The sequence below is a fragment of the Hetaerina americana genome, unplaced genomic scaffold (genome assembly GCF_022747635.1).
Source record: "Hetaerina americana unplaced genomic scaffold, ioHetAmer1.1.p SCAF_8, whole genome shotgun sequence".
Lineage (NCBI taxonomy): Eukaryota > Metazoa > Arthropoda > Insecta > Odonata > Calopterygidae > Hetaerina > Hetaerina americana.
The window spans coordinates 18,648,309-18,672,170 of NW_027287427.1; positions in this window are offsets into that span (position 1 = coordinate 18,648,309).

A 23,862-nucleotide genomic window follows, 5' to 3' on the forward strand; every position below is an offset into this window, starting at 1 on the left:
TCTCTTCGGCTGGATTCTCCGCTCTGTTTCTCCCGTCTTGTCGCGCTGAAATGTTCAAAATCTTGTAGGTGTGTTTGGGTTCGTCAAAAATTGATCGACGACGACTGCATTCGCTGTCTGTATGATTAATTAGAAGAAATAATTGAGAGCGAGCCTGGAAAGATACACCTGATAGTGACGGGGTATTGCAACTGAATGGTAGCCCAAGGAAGAGATGGAAGCAAAAAAGGAGCGTTAGGCTTAGGAAAAATGAGCGACCTCGGAGAGAAAGCATACGAGTTTTAGCAGAGAAACAGTCCAACAAGAACTTCTTTTTCAAGCATTATCATAGGTGGAGATTATCAGGGAAAATGCCTGGAGAAAATGGAAGGAACCGTTGGTTAGGCATACGTTTAGGAACAGCATCATCTGCTCCGCAGCGTCCAGGAGCGGATGTAGTTTCCGTACATACCTATAATTTAGTTTTTCTTATTTCTAATAATGATTTTAGGAAGGTTTTAGATATACACACGGACTAATCATCGCTACGCTTTGAAGTCTCACTCAACATGACACATCGTATCACGCTACACAACAATAAATTTTTCTTCATTTCGGCATACCATCGGCCTCCCTTCATTCCTCAATATGCATTCCTCTTCGACCCCATGTCTCGCATTCCTGACATTCTCTACTGTATCATAAGTTAACATTCCAGCGCCAATCAAAATGCTCTAAATAAAATTTTCTTGCCTCTTTTGACTATCTCCCAACTTTTTTTTCTCCCCTACCGGATCTGGTACTTTTTCGTTTGTTTTCCCTCGTGTCCATTCCATATTTTCCATTCTTCTCCACACCCGCATCTCAGAAGCCACTCCAAATATTTCTCTATCCTCTTGCCTCAGCGACCATGTTTCCTCGCTAAACTGAAATGAACTCCCTGGTAAAGTTTACCTTAAACCTTTATCAAGGTCCTTGCCATCTTCTCCTTTGTTGTAACACTTTCTTTGCCTGATACAATGTCTCAACTCGTACTTTGAACATCCTCTCTAAAATTCTTCCCAGAAAGGTAAATTGTCCCATCAATTTTGATGCATGTTATGAATGAGCCCATAAAACTTCTTCCTTCCACGATATGGTTCACCCTTAATTAAAATCCAGATGAGACCGAAATCCCGGCCAAGGCGAATGATTTTCACACTTTGAAATTTCTACATTTTAATGCCTATTAGCGGATGACTCCGGAAAAAATTACTGTTGCGACATCTCCCGCAGTTCTATGAATTTACCCTTAATAAGTTTGGTGGGGATATGAATTATCTCTAAGGCCTTGGACGATGAAAATTCATTTGGAATTCAGAAAAATTAGAAGGGGTTGAAAGTGAAATTTATTGAAAGTGGATATTTACGAGGGGAAAAAGGAAGGCATTGCAAGACACAGTAAAAATAATAAGTTCCGATTCAGGGCTGGTAATTTTTGAGGAAATGCTGCCAGTCTTGAAGAACGGGATAGTAAGAGCAAAAGATACAATGGGAACAGTAAATACGGCTCAGAGGAGAGACAATGAAGCGGTCGAGAAAGAGAAGGAAATGGAAGAACGTTAACATGGAGATGGCTGGAAAAATGTGCTGAGAAGTAAATAATACACATATGAGAAACCAATAGGACCAAGGAAACCTGGTGGATAGGTGAGTGCGAGCATATCATTAAAGTTCAGGGATGAGGAAACGTAGTAATGCCGTACTGTGGAATATGAAGGATGTAGCAAAGATAAAACTATGCTTTAGAGCACAGAGCATATTGTAAATAACAGTTAATATAGCCTAACCTGAGAAAAATGATATGTTATTGAACATAGCACATATTTGGCGACTAGTTGTCACTTGTATAGCTATACATTCCCTTATTGATATGAGACAGGAATTCTAATGATGGAGCCGCGAGATATTTAGGAAAAATATGAAGAATTTATTGGAGAACTTAATTGTAAAAAGGGCAGCCTATTAATATGTAAAAAGGGAATACGATAACGAAGGTGATAATTTACACGTAGCACTAGATAAGACTACTAGTTAGGGAGTAAAAGAACTAGAGTAACTCAAGTTGATCTAGACATTAAGAATACGTAATACCCTCACAGAATTCTTAAAGAGTTTGGAACAAATGAACGGGAAAAATATTTAGACTTCGGTAGAATTTTTGAGGGAGGAATCTGGCCAGAGAATTTCCTGAAATCAATTTTTGAATCTCATGTCCGAAGGATTTCAGAATGTTTCTGTACTCTTCATGGATTTCGAGAAGGCATGCGACAGAGTATATTGGAGAAAGCGGATGCAAGCATTGAGGAATGTAAGATGGACTTGGGGGATAAGCGGCTTATTCTAAACCAGGATATGAATCAGACGGCACAAGTATGGGAGGTGGAGGAAGAATCGGGACGGGCAATGATCGGCAAGGAAGTTTAACAGTGTTGCCTGTTATCTCCGGCGGTTTTCACTTATACGAGGAAATGTTAAGGGTGACACAGGTAGGTCTTGATTTGGGAATTCAACTTGATGGTGAGGCGATCATGTCGTTTGTAACAGTTATTATATCGTGTTTTGCAGGAAAAATGTGAGAATTGTACGTATTCCATAAGAGCTTCAGGCAATTCCACTTAATTAATACTCCTTATGCGAGAATTATTTCATAAGCCATATTTATTTTTTAATACAAATATATTCCGACTCTTCGTGTAATTTGAACTGCAGAACTACTGTGGTCCATCCTAATCTGGAGCACCCAGCAAATCCAATCTTAAAAAGCAGGAGAAGGTTAATAGCTTCGGTTCGTTATTTAATGGGTAGTTGCATGCCTTTATTTAACTAAATTTGAATTACCCTGATAGGAAAAGGTACATCTACATCTATTCAATACCCCGCAAGCCGCCGTGTTAGGGCACCGCCCGTAATTAAAAAAAACAGCATGCAGAAGCCACAAATTTATAAAATCCACAACACAAAAAATGGCATGCATTCATGCAAAAACCCATACAACTCACACTCATTCAAACACATAAACTACCAACTAACATACACATGCACCTACAAGTATACCCGATGTCTTTGCAATGTTAAATTTTGTTCCGACCTGTGAATTAAATGTTTTCAATATTTCTAAAGTGACTTCGGTTTCTTACGCTTATGATTCCTAATTGTTCGGGGAAAAAATTAGCATTTGTACTAGAATCTATCACCCTTATTTTATCTTTGTGGTCTGATCTACTTAAGTAGTGTGGGGGCATAATAATTCCTTTTATGTCATCGTTAATCTCGTTTGTTCTGAACCTTTCTAAAAGTCTAAGCCTCGCTTGTTCTCTTCGTATCTCAAGTGGCTCCCAGCCTAAATCCTCTAAGAGACCCGTCACACTTGTGTTCTTACCATAACAATTTTTAACGAACCTGGCGGTTTTCTCTGGCCTTTATCTTATCCTTCTTGCCAAATTTTCTCCCAAGGATCCCAAATACTTGCGGCATATTCCAAATTAGGTCTACCTAGAGAAAAATAGCACCTCTCTTCAACTTTCTCATTACGTGTCCCCTCCACCCGTTTAATGAAGCCGAGTTTCTTTAAAGCGGGTCCGCATATTGTCCTGATATGTGCTCCCTATGAAAAGCGTGGTGTTAGAGCTACCCCCAAAATATTTAACTTTATTGGCCGTAGTTACCACTGAATCCTCTATTCCATAGTTTATGTATCCCGCTTGGAATATGATCACAAACTTCACTCGGTCAGTGTCTTCCGCAAAAATGTACGGTGTCTTCAGCGATATGCCCTCGGAATTAGGTCGAAATTCATTGCAAAATCGGCTTAGGACTTGCCTTTGAGATTTCGAATCTGACTTCGTAATGACATCCGCTGGAGAGTCACGATGCTACGTTCATTTTTTAATCACCTCTTGCTCAACGGAGCAAGTGAAACTCGTTGTTGTTTTAAACTCAGTAATCCTAATTTAAGCCGCAGGAAAATGAATTTTGAGTGCAATAGCATCGAAATTATTCATGGTCTAATGCGTAGGTGGAATGAAGGTGGAAGGTGGTGAAAGAATTATCATCGGTTTGGGAAAAAAAGTTTTCCCTCAGATTCATTACTTCGATTACTTATTTCTCTCGCTTGTGTAATCGGTTATACTATAGCATAATTTTTTGGTGTATTACCTGCTATGCTTCATCTTATAATTTTACCGAGCTTATGATGGCGTCCCCGCAATATTTCCCTTATACGGGTGTTGACCTAACACCCACCGCCACACGCCGTTGCTGCGGCTTGCGGGGCATTATGTAGATGTAGAATATGATTGCTGCGTTTGGCGGGATCTTATTACCTGCTGATGAAAGTTTTTTGTGTCATCCTAATATTTTTTTCAAATGGAATCAGCATCTTATTTTCTGTCACCAGATTTATAAGTTTTAATCCATTGATGATGGCTCATCACTTATGTTTGAAGGGAATACCAATAATCTTTGTCTCATTATTTCACGCGTGGACACCTTTTCCACGACCTTTTTCGGTAGGAACTACAGAAATAATAAATTATAAGGAAAGCCAAAATATGACTGAAAACTCGTCTGTAGCATTAGGAAAGCCTTAGATTTCGGCCAGAATGGGGTAACTGAATGCACCCATAACGAACCTGAATCAAGTGTTTCGTTTCCCTAATTTCGATTCCCTCAAGTGTCCTTGGGTCGGGGGCCACTGTGCCTGCTTTCCGAAATGCTCATTCTACGATGTGAACTAAAGAATGATAATATGACGAATCGAATTCTCGTTGTAGCTTCAAATTATTTCTATGTATTTTCATGATATTTTTAGCACGAACGTTCATTTTTTGCACCATCCATACCAAATGAATCATAATGAAAATTTCGATGCGCCTCGATTTCCCGCTATCGAAAACCTGGTTTCTGCGGCCTATGACGCACCGCTTCCGAGAAATGTTTACCCCGTCAGAGAGCTCTCCCACCCAGCAGCAGGCAGGAGTGATGCTGAACCTTTCGTCTCTATAGTCCTCATTTAGATGCTGGTATCCGTTTTGCATAATTTAAACGAATTTTCTTTCAAGCTGCGTCCCAAATTAAAGTTGAAAAAAAAGTGTCGCCGAGGACCTAAAATTACACCCCACATGTAATGTTTTTGGTAAAAATAGGAGATAGAAAGTGAGGAACGAGTGTGCGTTTAAGGATGTGTATGGAATACATAGGCAATGGAAAAGTATGATATGCTGGTTAGGTCATGCTGAGAGAATCGAATCAGTGTACAGATAGGTACAATGGTAGAAAAGTATATAGCTGGGAAGGAAGGAGTCGGAGAAGTGACTACCAAGGCAAGGAGTATAAGTAATCTACGGAACAGAAAAGCATATCTGAATCAATTGTTGAAAGAGAAAAAATGAGGATAGTGCAGTGCGGAAGAGTTAGTATCCAGCCACAGCAAAAAATGAGGCTTCAGTTTGGACCGTGTCTATCCCAGATGAGTTACAAGTGAGGGGCATGAATGTGTAAATCATTCTCGAACGAAGCCGAGTACTTCAGCTGTTGGTCGATATCTTCAATCTGTCTCACTGTACTACACGCGGAGCATACTGAGAACGTACACTCAGGGCGCGGATGAAAGATATGGTTCCAGTTGCCCGTCGGAATAGAGCCGCCGTCCTTGCCGACTCTCCCATCCTCCCCCTCGATTATCCCCCTCCCTCCCCGTGCCGTTTCCTTTCCTCCGCCGCGGTCGCTTCCCCACCGCGCCGCTCCTCGACCAGTCCCTCCGTCATCTCTTCTCGGAAAACATTGGAACAACCTTCGTTCATCCTTCCTGGCGTCGACCTCGCTCGCGTGCGCGCGCAGACACACACAACATACAGAGAAATAAAAAGAAAAACTGTTTTGAAAAATAGAACAGAAGGACCACCGAAAAAAACCGCCTCCTTCTTATCTTCCTCCTCTCCGCTCCTCCGCGAATCGACCTAGGCCAGAGAAACCATTTACGCGTCGTTCCCTCAACTGTTTCTGCTCAGCTGGTGACTCCGGAACATTCCTTCGACTGACAGAATAATGGAAAGTTTCTCGAATGGGCTCTTAAAGGTTTTTGAGGCGTAGGAGAGGGATGCGCTCCCGTCGCCTTGTGTTACGGTTTTCGGAAATCTTGTCCTTTTTCTTCCTTATGCCTCCCTACCTCAACGCCGCCGTCACTATCCCATTTTCTCTTGGGAGGGGGAATACCTTTCCGACCGAAGGTGATGGGAAAGTTTGTTCTCTTTTTTCCTTTTCCCTGGGCTAATGAGTCGAGGACGGTCCGCGATCGGTCAGCCGGCCATTTCGTGGCTGCTCTCACGTTCGACTAAAACGTCATGTTTTACGTGGCACGGGAGAGAAGTGAGGTGTGAGGGAGTTCGCCGAAGATTTTTGCTCCACGTATAAACAGCCGAAAGCTCATTCCGTTATTATGGAATGTTTGTGTTGACAACGTCGAGGGAGCAAATTCACACCGAGGAAAAGCAATGAAATGACCGGTAATGAATGTGCAATTCATTGAGAAACATGTCCATGCATGTCATTGAAACTCAATTTGAAGAAAATTTAATTAATGCCTAGCATCAATGGGCCTTTACGGACCATGCCTGAATTAACTCTATGAAATTGTAAATGGTAGTTGAGAGAATTAATCTTTGAGTAATTAGAATAATTACCACAGAGGTTCATCCATTTGCTCATATGCAGTCGTAGCAAAAATATAGCGCCCATTGTGCTATCAAGGTTAAACTCCAGTTCACAGCAGAAATAATGCTTCACGGTTTTTTGGGCTTCGAATATCTCGTTTTAAATCTCATAAATATTGCTTGCGATAAAATCATGTTTTTTTTCTCAAAAAGTTTTATTCCCTATGGATAGATGTTGGATTGACCGTTTGGGATTTCCTATTGGACAAGTATTTCAATAAAAAACTAGTGTGTTCTAGTTTTCAAAAATCCCGAAATATATTTATAGATAAAGTAGAAAGTTCAGCTTTTCGATGTATTTATTATCCGTCTCAATTCCTTTCCACTCCTAAAGCTTATTTACTGTTCAGAGGGGCAGATAAATGGGACAACTCAAAATAAGTCTGATGAAGCAGGAAAACACCTAAAAACTATTTACGGATCGATGCTTATTTTTATGCTAATTAAACGCATGCTCAGGCAACATTTGGATATAGTATCACTATAAATCCATGCAACAGTAGTTTAATTGTAGGACTAAAAATTGTGTCATGGTCTGAGGAAAAAAGTGTGGTCTAAAATAAGTAGTACGAATGCAAACGCTCTCACGATGCTAAATAAGAAAAAAATACCAACATTATGTTTTTTAACCTCAAAGCTAATATTTCGTTTTCCCTTTTCAAATAGCTTTGAGCAAATATTGGCTCAAGTTCGTTCTAACAGTCCCGGGGAATAAACTTACATGCATAATAGTCTTCATCGGTTGATTAAAATTGACGGTACGAAAAAAAGTTTAAACATTACGAGCGAACTATTATATACGAGGAATTCCTAAGTGAAATATATTGCTAAAAGTAATTGATGTCTAATCTGGGGGACGGATGCTGTCAATGAATGGTCTCATTAGAGAATATCCAGATATCAATATATTGCATGATGGGAACCGGTATCAGGAGCTTAATATTCAATAAGTCTTTTGGAAAATTCACAAAAACATCATTTTGGGTATATGCCTTTAATTTTTCAATTTCATCTCCTTTTAGTTCGATGCAATTTTTCTAGCGTATCTCCAAGTTTTTTAAGCCGTCCAAAAAGTAGGATTTCGGAAGGCCCTCAAAATAGGCATCTGTTTTGGCGATCGTGACCTCTTTCAACGTGGATCTTTTTAAGCCGAGCCACATTTTCCAGCTTAAAAAGAAAAATAAGTCACTGGGGACCAAATCTGACGAATACGGTGGATATTGTAATGATTCGAACTTTCCGTAATTTACGCCACTGAAACTGGGTAGGTTTGCATGCCGTGCATTATCTTGATGTCAGAGAATTTTTTTCTTTGCCAAGTGATGACGTTTTCATTGTTTTATTCTCTGCACTGCCCTGCGATAATGATGCATCATTCTCTCCATTTGTCGTTTGTCTTTTTGCAAGTTATCGACGTTGATGATTCCGTGTGCATCCCAAACAACCGTATTCATCACCAAGTCGGCCTATTTCACCGTCTTCGTCTTCTTCGGAGCCGTATCACCTATAGAAACCCGCTCTTTTGACGGTTCCTTTGTCTCTGGGGTGCAATAGTGTATCCATGTTTTGTACACAGCTATGCATCGCTGCAGAAACTCGTCAATATTGCGACGAGAAAGCGCCAAACCAACCTCCTACTCGACCACACGATTGCGTTTGTTCTCCGCTGTGACAAACGCGGCACCCATCTCCCGAGATTTATTTTTAAACCCTATGCCTTGTGCAAAATTGAAAAAAACTCTAACTTTTGGTAAGTTTGTTCTCTCAAATATTTCGTGAACTTTGATTCTTCGATCAATCAAAACCCTTTACCCTAGACAAGGAGATTTTGCCTTGACAAGGTCACTCTAAACGACGGCTTCTTCGCACATGGTCTTCATCCATTATTCTCTTGTTCTTCTCGCTTTTCTGCTGATTTCACATCTGAATATTCTGTAGCGTACAGGCTCAACCTTCTGTGCTATCAGTCTTCCCTCCGTCTTTGAGTTTTTGTGATTTCTCCTCTCTTCAATTAAGTCCAGTATTCATCAGTAAACTCTTGATTTTCATTCTATTCACGGATTTCCTTTTGTATTTGGTTTTCCTTGCAGCTATTAAATGTCCAATCATCATTTCCGGCCATACTCGCATTTTTCAATTAGTCTTATGCCGTTATTTTGTTTCCATTTTCTCTCCCAATTCTGTTGAAAATCCAACCATGGCGCAGATGTCTTCAATATGTGTAACTCCCATTGAGTAACTCCATTCTCTTCTTTAGTTTGCTGAATTTCAGATGGTATTTCATAGAGACTAAATTATGGCTACTGTCAATGTATTATTTTATTCGGTAATCTACCGGTTAAAGTAGATTTTTGGATGGACCCAACTACCAAATAACTATTTTGTGACTCCCAACAAAACACAATCCAGCAACCGACTCTACATCAGGTCCCTCTTCATCTCTGAGTACTTCCTTCCTCCCTAAATTCCGTCCAGCATCCCTATCCTGTTCCTGCCCTTGCGTCAATAGATATTCCTGTGTAAATTTTAAAGTCCTTTATTTGATTCCTAAACTTCTGCATCACGGGTATTTAGTCAATCTGATATGTTCTTACATTTCCTGGAATCTTCTTGGTGTATCGTCGTTGTCGATGGTTCTGGAAGCGTGCTTGCCATCATTAATTTGTATTGTTCACAGCACTGCAAGAGGCCTTCTATTCTTTAATTTTACATCTACTTCTACTAAACACCCCGTTTGCCACCGCAAGGGCGTGTGACGAGCGGTATTAGGGCACCACTCGTAATTAAGAAAAAAAACAGCATGTAAAAGCCGCAGATTTACACAAAACATGGTATGAATTCAAGCAAAAACCCATACACCCCACACACATTCAAACACTCAAACTACCAACTAACATACGCATGCACCTGCAAATATATCAAATGTCTTTGCTATGTTTAATTTTGTTCCGACTTGTAAATTAAATATATTAATTTTTTTAGAATGACTTCGGTTTCCTCATCGTCCTCATCTGCCCTGAGGACGATGCACGAGTCGGGCATCGTCACGTCGGCCAATATGGAACCCCTGATCCGGTGGAAGACCCAAGAAAACTTCATGAAACTAAGTCTCACTTGTACTCTTCGTATCTCAAGTGGCTCCCAGCCTAAATCCCCTAAGAGACCTATCACACTTGTGTTCTTATCATAACAATTTTTAGCGGATCTTCTTTGGACTTTATCTAATTCTTTTTGCCAAATTTTCTCCCAAGGATCCCAAATACTTGCGGCATATTCTTAATTAGGGTCTAACCCGAGAAAAATAACACCTCTCTTTAACTTTCTCATTACGTGTCCCCTCCACCCGTTTAATGAAGCCGAGTTTCTTTAAAGCGGTTCCGCATATTGTCCTGATATGTTCTCCCCATGAAAGGCGTGGTGTTAGAACTACCCCAAAATATTTAACTTGACTGGCCGTAGTTAGTACTGAACCCTCTATTCCATAGGTTATGTCCTGTTCGTCACTTCCTTTGCTCAAAAATTTCAAAACTGCGCATTTGTCTTTATTAAGTATTAATCCCAAATCCTTGCACCAATCTGAGTAGTAGTAGTAGCAGTATTTAAGGGGAGGCGACCGACTGCTGAGTTCATTTGCGCCATAGGGGATTGACAGGAAAGGATGAAGGGTGGAGACTCGCCATCGGCATTAGCCTACTCATAGCGAAAAGCGCCACGGGGTCCGCAGCTTAACGTCCCATTCGACGGACGGCGTACTCACTCAAAGTGCACTCCACGAAGCACCTCAAGTAGGGATCGAGATACCTCTGAAAAATATTCAAAACCGCCGGGATTTCAACCCGAGCTCTCTAGGTGGGAAACCAGTACGATTACCACCGCACCAATCCCGATCCCCACCATTCCGAGATTTTGTCTAAGTCTCTAGAGAGTACCTCAAGATCTAGTTGGCTCCTTATTTCCCTGTATACCACCGTGTCGTCAGCAAATAATCTGAGATTATCGCTAACTTGTGAGCTTCATTCATTAATGTATATTCAGAATAGAAGCGGCCCTATTACACTTCCCTGGGGGACGCCCGAAGTTACATCTCTATCGGTTGAGCACAACCCATCAATGACTACTGTTTTTTTGCGATTTGACGAGAAGTCTCTAATCCAACTTATTAATTTCTCATTTATACCATAGAATTTAAGTTTTTGTAACAATTTACCGCGAAGGACTTTATCGAAGGCTTTCCAGAAATCTTGGAATACTGCATCGACTTGTGTGTTGTTTTCTCCCGATCTCAGTATATAAGATCTCAGTGGAAGAAAAGACCTAATTGTCTTTCGCAAGATCAACTCCTAAATCCGAGCTCGATGTGGCTTAGTATTTTCCTACTATCAAGAAATCTCAAAATATTACTGAAAATAATGTGTTCTAATATTTCACAAGAGATCGATGTTAAAGAAATGTGTCGGTAATTGGTTGGTTTATCCCAATCGCCGCCTTTATAGATGGGAGTTATATGGGCTAGCTTCCAGTCGCGAGGCACTGAGCCTTCTTCAATCGATTTTAGAAAAACAATTTCTGAAAACGGGGACATGTCTTCAGCTAATTCCTTTCACATTCTAACAGGTATTTCTTACGGACCAGGAGCCTTGTGTGCTTTGATACTACGGAGCAGATGTACTATTCCCTGCTTGGTCAGTGTAAGATCGCTCATGTGTTCCCCGGGTGAGTGTGGAGGATCATTTTGTGCGTTTGTGTTTTTGTTGTAGACGCTCTGGAAAAAATGGTTTAAAATATTTGCCTTTTTCACGCTATCTGTAATTATTTCTCCATTTTCAGTCTTCAAAGAGTGAACAGTGGGACGTTTACCCTGTATTTCCCTAACATAGGACCAGAATGACTGGATTTTCCTCAAGATATTCGCTAAGCATTTTAGATTTAAAAGACTGTAGTGCTGTGCGCATAATACTTTTCGTCTTACTACGACATTCTTTTAGTTGCTGTTTGGATGTATTCATATAAACTATATCGTCACTTTTTAAACTCTTTTTAAAATTTGACTGTAGCTTTCTTTGCCTTCTTAATGCCGATCTGACTTCCCCGTTGTAACATCTAGGTTCCTTACTGTCGCATTTGAGTTTGGACGGGATGTACGTCTTCATTCCTTCGCGTAAAATATTTAAGAAATAGTTCCAAGTGTTCTCTGTATTGGTTGTCAGTGTTTTTGTCTTGTATTCTGGTAATTTTATCTTTAAATATTCTCTTAGTCCGTTAAAATTTGCCTTGTTGTATAGGTATATTTTACGCTTTTCTTTGTTTATTTTGACGAACTTAGTTTTTAACTCTATAAGAATAGCCTTATGGTCGCTGATTCCGTCTATTATTTCAATGTTAGTAATGATTTCGGGCTTAGATGTCGCAAAGATGTCTAGTATGCTTTGGCCCCGTGTTGGTGATTTCACAAATTGTTCTAAGGAGTGTTTTGTGAATATATGAAGGAGTTCTTGGCATGAATCTCTGTTTTTGGCAGATTTTCCTACGCAGTAGTTGTCCCAGTCAATTGACGGTAGATTTGTGTCCCCAGCGATTATAATAATACTGTTGCTATGTCTGCTGCTGATAGTGGATATTTGTTCGTCGAGCTTGTGTAGGACATCTGTGTTAGAATCTGGGGGTCTATAAAATGAACACACGAATAGGCTTCTGCCGTTGTAGTCCTTAATGTTGCACCAATCGCTTTCTATGTCATCTACGTCGCATTCATATCGTTGGCTACTAAGATGTGACTTTACTGCAATGAATACTCCCCCACCCAACCTATATGGTCTGTCCCTTCTGTAAATTTTGAAACCGTTTGGAAAAACCTCATTGTTTTCTATATCTCCCGTGAGCCAACTTTCCGTTCCAACTACTATGTCTGCGTTTGTACTGACAAAAATATGTTCAATATGCGATATTTTGTTTCTAATGCTACGGCAGTTTAATGTTATAATTTTAATATGGCTAATAACTTCTTGTTTTTCGGTTTTATGTACGCTAACAAAACTGTTTTGAGACGATTCGTGGTGAACAGAGACAAAAGAATTACATTCACTTGCATTGCTATCTGTTATGTATGTAGAGGCACCAATTTTATTAAATTTACGTGGGTTATATGTTGTTTAAACGCAAGTGGTCACATCAGGTTGGAGGTGTGCCAGTTATCTTCTCCGTATCACGTGCGCTTTCTCTGGTATATCTGGAACCGGAAAAATCAAAGGTTGGGTATTCTCTATGCTATTTCGCGCCCTAAAAAGTTTTTTTAAGCACAAGGGCATGTGAGAAGCGTAGTTATCACCCTTCGTCACATTAGCGAATGAAAAATTCTCGGAGAGAGACCTTTCGATGAACTTTGCGACTATACTCGTAATAATGATATGCTAGTTTTCTGCAACCATTTGTGATGCACGAATATATCGATCTCTTTCTTCGTCTATGTACAGAAGACGAGCTGCCCGGAGTGCCTCGGAATCAATAGCGTGCAGAATGCCCGTGAACTTGCTAGCCGCTGTATATTTGGCAATACCTTCACGCTATCGTCATTCGTTCGAGAAAGCATGCCTTCACCCAAGGGCGAAGCTCGCATTATATCGACGAATGGGCGGATTATTTCTGGTTGCACGCATTAAAGCTGTGAATTACATCGAGGCCCTTACCGAGAAAGAAAAGAGAGCGTCAGGAAGGCAAAAGGAGGGGGAAAGAATGAGGATGACGCAAAATATGGGGTGACGATCACTATTCCGGATAGTGTTGTGACCATTTTACGAATTTCCTGCAGGTACAATTCATAGCCACCACATTTATCTTACATATTTAAGAGCCAAGTAAAATAGTCTCATTGAAACCTTGTAAATGCGAACTTTGATCAATGATTTCATTTTGAATAGTGGTACTAGTTAGTAATCGTTGATTGCCTGATTATTTTTTTAAATAAAGGTTATTATTTGATTAAATTCTATGCTACATTAATCCGGATGAGCATTGAGCGATAAACAACGCCTGGTTCAGTTCAGCGTGTGCGGTGTGCTCAGTATTACTTTTGCCGCCGACGGACTTCGCAGTAAGAGTTTTGGTGGGAAAAGTGTTAGCTTTCACATTTATTACTACTATTGCCATCTATCATTTGGATTGGTGTTAATTGATCGGTCTCATAAAAATGAGAATAAAATTTCTCGTTTTCAGTCTGTCGGTGTGTTTTATCTGGAATATTCTTTTCTTTCCCTGGTTTTCTTCATGATTAATCTTGTTGATTTTGTTACCTGAATGAAAATGAGCGATTGTAAAGAACGAGTGAAGATTATACCTTCACATTTATTATCATTGCTTTCCATCATTTGACTCGGTATTAATTGATGAGTGCGTTATAAAAATCCATCAAAATATTCTCGTTTTCAAGACAGCGATTTATTTGATCTAGATTCTACTTTTTTATCTCATTCGCTCACTGAATATGAAGGATTTACTATAAAAATTGACATTGACTGATAAATAGCTTAGCAATTACAGAAAATAATTCATTGAAGTATTATCCGCTAACATTCATTGCAACTGCGTCATTCCAGTAAATATTTTACAAAATAAATTCATGAAGTGCTTTCTTCATGTGTGAGGACAACATGGCAAGGCTTAGGGACTTTGTTTTTACTTATTCACATTCGATTGTAGTTTTTCCCATGCTGATAAGTTAACTGCGAAATATGTGAGTATCCTCGATAAAGATTCTGTCATGAGCCCTGAGAAAGTGAATGTGATGTGTACTTGGCAGTAATTGGCCTCATATATTCCTCAGAAGATATATTCATTTGGTGACAATCTGTGGCCAGTAGCACGTTGTGACGATAGCCTCAAGTGTGAAGTAATGCTCCATCATTTGGAGCAGAGGTAAATATGGTAGACGGATTTCTACGTTCACAAAACGTAAAAATTTACTAGGTTATTGATATCAGAAAATCTACAAAGGAAATCCATTCGCATTTTATCATTCGTTCACTTTATTGGTTATACATGCAAACTTGATATTTGTAAAGTATCGTCGTAAGTAGATTCATTTTAGCGTTAGCTGATAGGAATAGTTTAAACTCATTTGAAAACCTGAAAGTGTCTAGCATATCCTAGTTTAGTATCGACCCAAAGGAAACGTGCTCAGTAACCAGTTCTCAATTATCGTCATTGCTCTCACCAAATCTAGTATTGGCTAGACGCAGCTTTTATATCAATTCTCGTTTCAGCTAACGCCTTCATGTCTATATTGTTTCTCCTTGACTTCTGTCATTATTTATTTTATGCATCCCATCCGTTGTCCTCATATGTAGTTCTTCCTACTCATCACCATAGTATGGGATCCATATGAGGTGGGACATATTAAAAAGATAGAAAAAGTTCAAAGAAAGGCAGCAAGATATGTACTCGGAAGGTACAAAAGAACAGATAGTGTCACAGAAATGTTAGATATACTGAAATTGGAGAGTTTGAAAAATAGAAGAAAAAGGAGTAGGTTAGGCGCGATGTATAGAACTGTTAAAAAGGACGAAGCGTGGGAAGATTTATGGCAAGGGATAGAAAAGCCTAACTTTAAGGGAAAAAACGACCATAGCCTCAAAATAAAAATAAGGACTCAAAAAAAAAAGAAAAAATACTCTTTTTTAAATAGAACTATTGTTGATTGGAACCAGCTGCCTGGAGGTTTGTTTGAGCCCTTTCCATCCAATTTTAGAAGTTTTAAGTTGAAATGTAAAGCAGCCACTGGGTAATAAACTTCATTGTAGTTATGAATTTATTGTTTGTATGTGATGTGGACGGCATTTTGTATGTGGTGTGGAAGTTTGTTTGTATGTGATGTGGAAGTGTCATTATGTAAAAATATGTTGTCTCTTATCTGTTTTTATGTGTTTGTATGTAATTTTCGTTGTTAGTAGTTATCTTTGACCTAACCTGACCGTTGCCACCAGGAAATTTGCCTAATTGCAACGTAATTGTGGAAATAAAATATAAAAGAGTTCTCGTTACCAAATCTTTTTCTTGACTACTGCCTTCATCAGGATATCGTACCATAAAATGTGACCCTAAGCGTCCATTCGTTATTATTTTCATATTTTAAGTTAGGATTTTTTAGAAACTTTTAGGACTCCTTATAACCCCTATAACGCTATTTTAAATTATACATCCAATTTCATCATTACCCGTATAATATTTTCAGTGCTTCCAATTTTTTCTTCCTGATGTTATAATTTTCCCTAATTCACGGCCTAACAGAAATATACTCCTGATTTGTTAGTTTCCTTATTCTCGGACTCGTGTTCCGAGAGTCAGTAGACTTTTCTTCTGGTAATATGCATTAATTTTGAGGACTATTCTTTCTCATTTCTTCTCAATTCCTACTGCTATTGCCTTGATGATCCTGCTTGCCAAAAAGGAAAACCCTTGCACTATTCTAGCTTTTGATCACCCAATCTAACATCTTGTGCTAGGGTCTCCTCTTCTGCCAAAAACTCTAATCCTTGCGTTGTTTATCATCAGGTAGCATGCTTTTATCGCTTTCTCTAAGGTAAGCAGCGTCTTATTCAGATCCATTCCTCTCCATACAAAACAGCCATATCGATATAACGTAGCATCCTAATTTTTCTCCGAGAAACCACTCGACTCCTGCAGAATTTCCTTTGATTTTATTCATTGCTTTCTCAAAAAAGGCACTGATGATAGTGGGTGAGAGTGCTTAAAATTCTCTCAACCCTTCTTTATACTTGAGTATGGACTGCTATGCCCAAGTTTAATGACTGGAATCTGGCCTGTAAGTAAGCCGTGGATCTGTATTCCATCGTTTTAAGACATCCCTAAGCCCTTCAGAGAGGCATTCCAGTCATTAGCATGGAGTGCTTTCAATTTTCATGTCTTACGTAACCATCTTGAAGGTTGCCACGAAAAAATTTAAATTGATATACTAAGACCAACGATAGCAAACATTTTTCGTGTCTAAATTTCAAGTCGAACTTGAAAGGTAGGTATTGGTACATGCACCAGGTTCATAACGGCATGTTTTATTTCGATTATAAATATCTTCATTTGAAACACGATCTAGCACTAATCCAAGGGAAACACTCCAATTTATGGAGAATTTTCTTTCTAAGTCTGCCAGTGGAACAGGCGGCGTGAGCCTTGATCGATGTGGCCAGGCGCGACCCCAGTGATTCGAATTGACGTCATAACGCGTCAACTTGCCTCACTCGTGTGCCTGATATGGTTGGTTTTTCGATTAAAAAAATTAAACTGAGATTACATGTGCTGACCCCTTCGAGAGGATTTGTAAATGGCTACGATGTGCCTCTTGTTATTATCTATCTAAAGAGCCTTTTCCGTTACATTTAAGAAAACCCGTCTGCTTTTCTTATGAGGCATTTGTAAAAATACTCAATTTTTAAGGATTATGATTTTGTAAGCAACCTTCTAAAAAGATTTTTTGGGTCTTCTTACGATGTTTTGCCATTTGAAATTGACTTGTGATGATTCGTATGTGCTGAGGTAGAAGAAGAAAGTTTGGTTTGAAGTGATAATATTACTTTTAATTGGAATAGCTCACAACACTGGGGAGCTGTTGTCATTCTCATTCTCATATTAACTGAATAACTGATCGAAGCACTTTTGCACTTGATGATCAACTTCATCAAGTGGAAAAGTTCTACGATCAGCTATTCATTATGCTCGACTTCCAACACATCACACCTGAAGCTGCTCAATTTGCTCATATTAACTAGTGAAAACCATATTTAACATCACGCATTCATGTATTCTGTTCCATTAATCATGGATAAAAAGGGATACTTAAGGACACTGTGTGATACAGTATTACTCAGAGACTTACTTACTCAGACTTATTGTTTCAGAATATTTCAGCACAAATTGGGTTTCGCGTTATATTTCCGACGAGGTACTTACACACTGCACCGCATGGTCAGAATTCCAAACAATTAAAAATAACGACTCAAAAGAAAATTAAATTAAAATGATTTTTTAGAGAAAGCCAATATTTAAAATTGGAAAATAAAATACATATGTAATGTGAAATATCGCTGGTGCTACTTTAGGAAAAGCGCAAGATACTGTTAAAAATTAAATGTAGTTTATTCTTCAGGATCGCGGGATTTTTCCTCTAGGTAGTTTAATTTGTCATCATGAGTGTCATCATCTTCACGAGGTAGCCTTACTCTTACCTTATTATTCATCGTTATTCATGTTCTATATTCAAAATAATGTGCTGGCATTAGGACAAGAATATTCAATTATTTCACGAAAAATATTTTTAGGCCATAGTGGCACATGATCTAAATTCTCCGTCTTTTCGTAAGATTGTGGACCGTTGAAAATTTCATCTACGTATGTACTTGGTGCTTTATAATAATCGTTATAATTCTATTCATCATATGCATATGAACTTTCTTCATCGATAGTGCTACTGGTACATCAGATGAATATCATTATTTTGTTTACTTTAGCTTTGTAAAAATTCGAGTCTATTATGAATATTTGAATATCGCATTCGCTTACGTTAGTGATGACTATTGAAAATTTCAAATCCAAGGACAAACGTGCCACACATTCTGGCCTGAAAAATAAGCTAAACTAAGAAGATTGAGACAATTATAATGTCCAGATATTTGTATATTTGGCTAATAGTCCGGGTAATTTAGAGGTGGTTCAAAAATATGAAATTCTGAAAAAGTTATGGAAATAAATTATAAGTTATTCAATTAAATGATTATTGTATACTAGTCCTTGGCAAATAATTTCTGCAGTCACTGAGAAATAATAGTGTACGTGGCTGTTATAAGAGTTAAAGCTGGTGAAATGTGAAATTTTTTATCCTTTTATAGCAGTTGTCCTTTCATCATTAATGGAGTTCGTGCCCATCTATTCATTTTTACGCACGCCAATGCTTCGGATAATGTGCGTAGACGGCTTTCGGACTTGAACAACCAGTCCCAGTAAAGTGGGGGTAAAAGCAAAAAGTTGATTGTGCAACACATTCATACGGAGGATGGCACGATTTTGCGGTGGAAGGCCGGGTGTTGTTGAGCCAGTCCCTCATTGTCCCGCATCCTACTGCAACGCACTCGGTCGGCCCAGCATTCCGTCCCCCAAACACCCTCGAAATGAGTTTTTTGCCCCCGAGGCTTTGCTTACATAACCGACTTCTGGCCACTTGATAATCGAGGTGCCGTTGCGCGAGTGTTGGAACAGGGCCGGTGCAATTCTCGCGGAGCGTTCGGGGAGGGAATTTCGCCATGCATGAACGCCGAGTTTCCATACCCGCCACTCCGTCATGGCTTGGTCGAGGCTTATCTCTATCCTCCATTTATTTTTGTTTGCACAGACCTGCATGCGATTCTTATTTCTGCTCAGAACTGGTTTCACACGATCGCGTTTTTTCCTCAGCGAACAGTGCAGGTGGCAAGCAGGCTGCGCTCTATAGCTAGTCATCGGGGATATGAGCAGACTTGTTCAGTCATGTGTTAAACGTTAATTTGCAACATTAATATTGCAGTTTTCCGAGTTAGTTTAAACCGAACATGTTTATTTCTTTTCTATTTACTGTTTTTTACGGAACGTGTTTAGTTAATTAGAAAACTATTGTAAATTTTTGACGCGTTAAGTGTTAATTCATTAGACGAGATGGGATCCTACGAGCATAATTTGAGGTTGGCATTCATTCGAGGCAAAAGGAGAGTGGACGAGAAGACTTGAACGTTCAAATAACCATACATGTATTTCGAGAAATGTGTCTGTTTGCCAGCCGTTTCAGTAACGAACATATATTTCGACATTAGTTTTCGAGGGTGAATAAATATTTGCTATCTTAAATTTAGGATTAGCTAGGAAAGTTAATTCTATTTTTAACGTAACTTTATGAAAATGTATGACATTTAAATGAACTGCATTGTTTTACAATTGACTTCGCCAAGTCTGGGTATGAGATAAACATTTCTCTCTATTTTATTACCGAAATTTATTTTTTTATTTACGAAAATTGCAGTCATTAGGAATTTCGTCGCAAATTAGGCAATGCTGTCTTCGTTCCACTTCGACTCATTTGTCATTTCTCACCTTTATGTGAGTAGGTCGGCGTAAGCAACTCATTCTCTAATCACTGCCTAAAACTCCTCTCGTGTTTACGAGGTTCAATTGCCAGTGTAACGTACCAGTAATGACATGATACGTAAAATGAAGAGACAATCGCATTAAAATTACGGCGTGTATCTTTGGGAACCGTTTTGGTCGTTAGTTTCTTCTTAGATAAAGAGTTATAGAGGGCATACTGATCGTTCGAGCCTCTGATACCGCTATCAAAGAAATTGGTTTGCATACAAAAAACATACATTTACAAGAAATGCGATAATTGAAAAGGTTGAATATGAATGAAATTTCAATGACTCTATTGCTCAATGGCTTCACCTTTCCCTATGTACAACTATTAACTTATATCGTTCTTCTACCGGGGTTACATTTTGAAGAACCTCGTTGACTTTCATTTGTTATATCATATTTTCGTAATCCGCAACTCACTGTCACGAGTAGCCCCAATAGATTTCGTAGTTTTGGGCGTGATGTGTTGGAATTGGAACGTAATTAATGATCGAATAATGCTACTTTTCCACTTGTTAATTTTTTTGCACTCAAAAACCAGGTTTCGATGATACCTATCATCTTCAGGTCCGGACCTGGAGATGATATACTATATTACGTCGAAAAAGCCTAGTCGTTGATAAATATTTTTTTAACTTGTGGAACATGCTACTATTTGTTTATTTATTAGTAACGCCATACCCTGAAACATCACGGTGCGTATTTATGGGTGATTGAAGCTTCATGATTTTTCTCTACCAATTATTCAATTAACTTTTATGATTCAAATACAAACAATTTAAAGCGGTTTAGGAATCCTAGAATGGACGGTAAGCAACTGTGTCAAGGGTGGAATAGTGTCGCATCTTTGAAATACAATTCGACAAATACTGTGGGTCATATCGTTGTAGTTTAAACCGTAGAAATTAGCCAAGACATGTAATTTTTCCAGTACGGGATATTCCTGGGAGACTGCTGATGTAAAGAAACTTCCCTCTCCCCCACCCTCACTGTGTGAATTGCACTCGATTAGGGATTAGCACGATGTGAGCTTTACGAGGCCACCTATCAAGCCAGCCTTCAGGTTGGTTACTTTTGTTAGGTTCTACCGCAGGAAATGCGCTAGACAGGATTTAAATCTTTTGTAAAGTGGGATTAATTAGCTAAAATAAAAATAACTCCTAACTTTAGAACACGTAAACACGTTTGAATATATGCCTCCAATTTATTGAATATGGTTATACTCATCAGGATTAAAATTTTGCAGTTTTTCTTCTGATCCAAAGACGTGCGAATGCTCATCGTCAACATACTCCGTTGCATAGTTTCCCAGGTTGCGAGTGCGCCGCCTCTTGCCTTGATCACGAGTCCGTCCTTCCTTAGAACCCCCTTCAACGTTCGCTGATCCGTCTCAGTGGGATTCTCTTTTTCACCTCGTCATAGTTGGCTCAAATGCCGCTCTCAACCGAGTGGCGTTATGCCTTGGGCACTGTTTTTCTCCCCTGCTAGTGGCTTCATTCTTCGTCATCCAAGCAGATCTCGACGCATTAATTTCCTCTCACAAGTTTTACATTCGCTACATAGAATGGGGCGCAAATAGTACTCGCATATTCTCGAATATTTATTTGAGCGCTAATAGGTTATGTACAGTTTCCTATAGCGGACTTTAACCTTTTTCTTTCGTTATGAAACTGAGGTTTAGGTAGGGTTTATTGCGGAAGAATCATTCTGATATGTAATTCCATCTTTGTATTTACCTTTAGGCGTTTGGAGATCATTCTAGTCAGTGAGAGGAATGACATCGAGTGGATGATCACAGTCTGAACTTTTAAAAGTTTCTCGTATTCAAAATACATTTAATAGTCTCAGCAAATCAAATTACTTGCGAACCGAAAAATAGTGTCCAAGTTGTTACTTGGGGAAGGATCAAACCATTTCCTAGGTTGAATGAGAACCCTGTGGAGTTACGACGTGGTAGTCCATGGGTTGAGCATTGGACCGCTGCCCAGAGATTCGACCCTCTGGGCTTCAGCTTTCCCTCAGCTTCACTCGAGCTGTGCGACTTATCAGGCTCCAGAACATCCTGGAAAGCCATAGGCGGCACTGGGAAAGCATCTTAGCCCCCTACGATGGTGTGTGAATTTCACACGCCGTTGAGCTTAGTAGTAGTAGGGTTGGCTGAACTCTATCGACACCCACAAAACCGGCCTTCGGCTTGATTGTAATATGTGTGTGCAAGTATAATTAAAATAAAGATACAGATATAAGTTATTTTTGGTACTGGAAGTTGTAATCTACTTCTAATTTGAGAAATGAAGTAATACATGGCGTAGGTTAAAATGGTAGTGATGTTTTCAGATATTATAAAAAGGATACATTCAAAAAGAAAATGACAAAAAAATGTGATTGAGTAATATTCGTAAAGCGGAACTGCCCTAAAGCTGTCTCAAAAGCTTTTTAATTGCATCAATCTCACTCAAGCTGCTTTGGTACGCGTTGATCAAGTTATCAACGAGGCTACCTCTGAGTTCGTGAACTTGAAAAAAAAATTACTTGAAAAAATTAATAATAACACAGGAAAAATTAGTTTTCAATATATGCTCTTCGCCATCATTGCAAATTCAAGTGAAATATGGGAAAATAGAAATTATAAAACTGAAATCAATTCATTTCATAAATGTGCAAAATGCTTTTCAAATAAACATATTTTCCCTCTGGGGATATTTATTCATTGAATTTAATGCCTAAGAGCCGCCAATTTAATGCCATATTCACCTTCATGCCCTGATTAATGTTTTTCTCAAGAGTTCAAAGAAATCTTTAAAACATTAATTGTACCGCATGTAAACCGATTTCATAATATTTTCGCAGCAATATATTTTTCTTTGGCAACAGAAATGGCGTTTTATATTTGATAAACAATATAATTGAGGCAGGGTAGATGGATGCAGAGCATTTTGATTGGCAATAGGGTGTTGAAGACTGTGATAGAGGGGAATGTTTGGCAAACGGGGAAGGGTTCGGAATAGGATTAGCATGTTGGACGGAATAAAGGGAGGAAGGAAGTATACGGAATCGAAGAGGGGATTATTGTAGTATTGAATTTCATGTTATATGCTTAGCTAGGAGAGGCAAGGGAATTGTCGTTGTGTAACCTGTATCCATCCCAAATCTCTTCAAGGTCTCTTCAAACTAAGCCTTAGGTTCTCTGAAATTCGCATATTAATTGGGTAGGGAAGCCAGTTCCTTTCCCTTTGCCGAAATTTGGTTTCCCAAGAGGTTCTAGCAGCCAGAAAAAAGCACCACTTAGCTATTTAGGTGTCGCTGATCAAACCGTTGTACAAATAAATCACTTGTGTTGTGAACCGGGAGCTTCAACCCTAGCGAAACACTATCTCCAGCGGGATTTGAACACCGCTTTAGATGTCATTTGGGAATAACATTTCAAGGCGAATGATTAATATCATTCTTGAACAATTTAGCTTTCCTTTCTATGCAAAACTTCCAAATTTTTGAAAAACGTTTCATGAACACATTGTATGTGATAGATATTCGATGGAACGGTTGCTGGGTCCTTCTTTTAGAGATTTAGTCTCGAGGTCAATAGACATTGGCTTATCTGAACTCATAAATAACTTATAATTCAACCACTAAGATGTATTAAGGAATATATTCGGTATTGATCGCTTATGCCAAATAATATTATTTCTCCTCGAACGTACGAAGAAAAAGTGAACGTATGCAGGAATCAGTGCAGTATGACGTCCATCGAATGGGACGTTAAGCTGCGGACCCTTGGCCTTTTGGTTGGTGCCTTTCGTTAGGAGTAGGATAATGCCGACGCCGGGCTTCTCTCCACCTTTCATCCTTTCCTGTCCATCCCTAATGGCGCAAGTGAACTAAGCTGTCGGTCGCCTCCCTTAAAGATTACTATTTGATAACCAGACCTTCTGCGTACGTCGCTTAGTTAATTCATAACCTAGTGAATTCG